This window comes from Austrofundulus limnaeus, unplaced genomic scaffold (assembly GCF_001266775.1).
Source record: "Austrofundulus limnaeus strain Quisiro unplaced genomic scaffold, Austrofundulus_limnaeus-1.0 Scaffold62, whole genome shotgun sequence".
In the NCBI taxonomy this organism is placed as follows: Eukaryota; Metazoa; Chordata; class Actinopteri; order Cyprinodontiformes; family Rivulidae; genus Austrofundulus; species Austrofundulus limnaeus.
This window is the reverse complement of record NW_013952464.1, coordinates 2,133,464-2,138,697: the sequence shown is the minus strand read 5'-3', so window position 1 is coordinate 2,138,697 and position 5,234 is coordinate 2,133,464. Positions and strand designations below refer to the sequence as shown.

The window sequence follows — 5,234 nt, the reverse complement described above, 5'->3', positions numbered from 1 at the left end:
TCTAAAATTTCAAATTCTTCAAAATGCTAATGATGATAAGTGAAACAAAATAGGAATGAAATTTCATACATTAAAAAAGGACGGCTTCCGTACTCATGCATTACTCTAAATAAGACAGGAGTCTTTGTTTGGGAATCTTCTTTCTCTCTTTTCACACTCTCTTCTCTTTCTTTCTTCTCTCCCACCATCACACTGCAGTTAATCCTGATTATGTGTGCCATGTAACGGTTGCAAAATGAGACCCAGCTTAATGCCATTTTACACCGAAATATTTCCAAAAGCCAGTCCTTTGTTCCATTATCTCGTCACATTTTATTGCTTTGTGTTGTGGCAGGCATTTGAGGAAGGCTTTAATTAACGAGAGACTGTGTGACACATGAATCCATCCCAAWTTGTCTGGCTGTAATATTTCCTGACAAAAAGTGGCAGTTTAATCACATTTAACCTTAGGTATTTTTTATATTGCTGCATCTCAATGCACAGTGGSTGTTTATGAAAGCTTTTGAATGGAGAAAACATATCCTTGGAGTTTTCCAGATCATCATGACCTACAAAACTGAACAGCTTCCTTTACAGTTTATCTTTTCTAAATGGGTTTTGGTTCCTCAAACAGTTCACACTAGACAAGACCCATGGTAATATCATGGCAGTAGCATCAGTGGCAGAAGATGTAGACATGTTCTGGCAACATTTCCAGTCCAGCAGTAATTGCCGTGGAGCCGCGGCTTGTTATTGTGTTCAGATGCTTAAGTGGCTGACCCAGTCTCAGCACTGTAATTCCTCTGTGTCACAATATGAAAGAGGCTTAAGCACGGGAGAAGAACGGTGATTGTTCATGTTTTTGCTATGTTGTCATCTCCCTGCTGTGTTTCTGACTGCTTTTCTCATCATTTCAAGCACTACACCTGGTCAACCAGTGGTGTAAGCGAAAAAATTTGCATTTCCTGCAAAAATGCAGTGTGAATGCTTCAAGCTGAACGATTTTTCCTGAGCTGCTGAAGAAGCTGAAAATGTCTGAGTTGAATTTGAACAGCTGACTTTTGCTAAAAGTATACAAGAAAACAAAAACAGACAGTGGCAGCAAAATAAAATAAAATTAGCATATAGATGGTGAACAGAGAGCAAAAAAAGCTCACATTGACAGACAAAAAAAAGGGTTTTTAAAAATAGCAATTTGTTGTAAAATAGCTAAAACAGCCAAAATTAGCAAAAAATTGCTGAAATGTAGTGGAAATTAGCTAAAATGCAGAAATTAGCTGAATTAAGCAGTAAGAAGTTGAAATAACAAAAAAAAGGGAAAAAAAAAGAAAAAAGCTAAAATTAGCTGAAAATAACTCCAAAGTAGCTAAAAAGTCAGAAAACAACTGAATTTAGCAGAAATCAGCTAAAAAAAAGCATAAAAATATTTAAACTAAGGAAAATAACTTAAAGGAGCAGAAATACAGCTGAAAAGCAGAAAATTGTTAAAATCAGCAACATAAATAAAGAAATAAAATTAAAAGAAGGTGAAGGAAGGCGTAAATGAGCTGAACATTTTAATATACGAATTGTTGAAATTGCACAAAAAATGTGTAACGAAGTATATGCAGAAAAATAGAAGAAAAATAGATCATCTCAATAAAAAGCATTGACAYCATAAGAAATAAATGGATGAATATTTTTTTCTTTAGCATGGGTTCATTGAACTTACCACTGCAGTCATGTGCTGAAAGGGGGACACATTTTACATCCATACCAGTCACCATGTATGCACCTTTTTAATTTTTTTCTGCTCTACTTACTATCTTAGTCTTCTGTTCTTTAAGCACTCACACACATACACTCACACACACACATACACACACACATACACTGGCCTTTAGCTACTGTACCCAGGTGTATTTTCTGTCTGGGTCTGCAGATCACTTCCAGTATCTTGGGATACATTTCGACACCTGTCACTGTATGTGACAGGTTATCTCTCCTCAGGCAAATATATCAGGTTGTTACAGCACACGCAGCAAAGCCTGAGAAAAGAAATGGAGACTTGGTATTGCTGAATAAATGTGTTGCTCCTTCTTCTTCTTCTACGAGTTCCTGCTACGAGTTGTGTAGCCAAAACATGGCAGAAGCTTTTTACTAACAATAATCCATTCATTCATCTATTATCTGTGCCCGCTTCTTCCTTTCTGGGTCGCAGCGGTCACTGGTGCCAATGTCTCAGATGGTCAATGTGCCGGAGACAGGGGGCCACTTTGGACCTGTCGCAAGTCCATCACAGAGACACATACGACAAATAATTWGTCCCACCTTGGGATATTTTAGTTTAACATGCATATTAAGAATAATTTAGATCCCATCAGGTAGAACACAGTGCCACATCAAAATAAAAAGTATAATAATAATTTGGCCCAAACATTTGTTAACAGATGGGCAACAATGATTTTTATGTGAATATCACAGAGCATAAAGATACTTGGCCTCACTTAGCACAATGAATGCTAATGTAACACGTTAACAGAGAACAGAAAAGGATTGTAGAATTATGAATTRTCTTTTTTTCCCAAAGAAAGGAGTTTGTTGGCAATAGTGCCAAACTGTCATGAAAATCTTGGTCACAAATAGCTAACATACTCACTGTGTGTTCTTCCAACAGTGGCAAGCTTTTTAGATATTTTCACACCATATGGGAACTAGATAATTCTCTGTAGTACTTAATTAATTCCATATGAATAATATGGCTGGTATTAATGGTACTGTTATGTTTCCAGTCTTATTCCTAAAACTGGTTTTCTTGGTATTTCAAYCTGGAGAGACTCACACAGAGAGTTTTATTTGACGTAAATACTTTTAAAGTTTTGGCGCTCAGAGCCCGGCAGAAGACGTGTGTGCTGTGATTTGCAGTAAACTTGGGTGAGCGGCTTCAGATGAGGAATAGAGATGATGTCTTCTCTCCGGGGCCTGGACACTGGTGATGGAAGCCAAATAATTCATTTAGTTACATTTAGAATMCATTTAGTTTATTTATGTAGCATCAGGTCACARCATATGGCGTCCCAGGACACTGCACACAAAGTAAAAATGGTCTAAGAAAACCAGCAGATTGTGTTGAATCTCTTCGACACATGCTCCCATCCCAACATAGCAACGGCGGAGAGGAAAARTTCTCTTTAACAGGAAGAAACCTCCAGCAGAACCAGGTTCAGGGCAGGCAGTCATCTGTCTCGATGGGCTGGGTTTGGGGACAGGAAAAAGGGCTGGTCCAGGTGGAGAAGGGGAGGAGCTCGGCTGGTGGGCAGGAAGATGAAGGGCTTTATATGGGGAGACTTGTCTGATGCTGACAGGCTGCGGCAGGAGCACGTGATGCAGTGACCGGATGATGCAGGTGAGGCTGGACTGGACATTGTCTTCCAGGCTTCATTTTGGAGCACAAAAGTTTGAACGTTGGTAAAAGGCTCATTGGTTAAATGAGTATTTACAGCAATTTCACTTACATCTTTAAAATAGGACTTTTCTGTAAAAAAAATTGTAAAATCAAGAAGTGTAGATGATTTTTTTTCTGCCACAAACCTAATTTCCCACCACTAACTCAGCTGTTTACCTTTCATGATGGCAGGTGATAAGGTTCATTTTGGGTCCTGTGATGGACCTGTCCAGGCTGTTACCTGCCCCTCAGTGACTGCTGGACATGTGCACCAGGGACCCCAATGACCTGTAAAGAAAGAAACAGATAAAGATAATGGATGGGTGGATTTTTTCATTTGTCTGTTGTGTTAGCAAAATAGCTCATGAGCAGTGGATGGATTTTAGTGAAAGTAATCCCAGCTGTTCATCTAATTACTTTTTGGACTCAAGCTGATTCAAGACGCCCGCTACAGGCAATCAACTTTAGTTCACTGTATAAATTACATTTTGTTTCCCATGACTTCCCCATCCATGTAAACAAAGGCCAAAAAATAAACGAGTAGACATAATCCTTCATGTCTGGATAACAGTTTGTAACTCGAATGACCCTTTACAAGTTTATGCTCTTTATAAATGATCTATAATTTACTAATAAACATTTCTAAAGTCACTATGTGGTAATAGGAGGACTGAGACGTTTTGTGATATTTTCATGTTTTCCAGCTGTGCGTGCAGATTGAAGCCTGTGGACAAACTCACCTCATTATACCAAACAGATTCTAATGRAGAGGATGAAATAAGCATGAAAGACTTCACTTTCCCATGTTCATATCACATTGATTTCCTGTGGTGAAAAAAAAATAGCCAATCGGATGCAACGATTCTCTAATTGTAAGGACAGAGCCCTTAAGGCAGAGTGAAAGTGGAAGTGGGGGATGATAGGAGCAATGATGTAAAATTAGCCATGCTSTCAGAGCAGTTTGCATTTAGCTTTAAAGGAATTGTCACCAGTGGAGCAGAGTCAGGGAAGCCCTCCACCGTCTCAGCACTGCCTGCAGTGAGACTCAGACTTTTCTCTTTGTCTTGGTAAGTTGATTCAACAGCAAACTGTTCCAGCTTTTCATGGACCTAGATGTAAGCTGYAATCATCCAGCCGAGGCTCACCACCGGACAAGTTATCTTTATGCTAACAAGAAAAAAATGAACACTGATTCAGTTCATTCCTGGMTTTGAATTTAACAAAATAAAAAACAAAAAGAAAGAAAAGAAAAGAGTACATTAAACCACCACACTATCTTTTTCTACATTTATTTCCTTTGCAGTTGATTTTTTAAATAAACAATAACATAAAACAATGAGGTTTGWCTTAATTGACTCCAAAACATTGTAGAAGGAAGTTAGTTACAGCTAAAGCTATAGCTGCAAGATTTTTAGAAACTTTTTGTCAGAATAACACAAAGTTAACTGAAGTTATTTAAATGGCAATGCTTGCTATGTGAAGGGGCTCTATGAATCATGAAGACAAGCTAATGATTAGCTATGCTACTCAATTCTTTTGATAATGCCAGCTATTTTGTCCTTAGTTATGATAGTTATTGTGCTTCCTTAAATTTTTATTTGACATTGTGGTATTATTTGCATATTCAAAATAAATAACTTAAATAAAAAACAGTCAGAATTATTTCCAAAATGAACATTGCAGTTTTAAATAGATCACATTTTCTAAGTTTCATTTATAAACCTTTATTTCAAAGCCAATTTTGCATTATTATTATTCAGTCAGAAATGTGATCTTTGCTGCTAGAATGCTCCAGACTGCACCAGAAGTGCTACAGCTTGCTGCTGCTGCT

General features: G+C 37.7%; 1 long non-coding RNA gene across 1 annotated transcript; it reads right to left on the bottom strand.

The window, feature by feature from the left end:
- Positions 1 to 3,268: 3,268 nt before the first annotated feature.
- On the bottom strand, positions 3,269 to 3,645 carry LOC106518488 (uncharacterized). Its single transcript, XR_001310323.1, has 3 exons — positions 3,581 to 3,645; positions 3,474 to 3,493; positions 3,269 to 3,394 (listed from the first exon to the last, which is right to left on the bottom strand). It is a non-coding gene; the product is annotated as an uncharacterized LOC106518488 (long non-coding RNA).
- Positions 3,646 to 5,234: the final 1,589 nt, after the last annotated feature.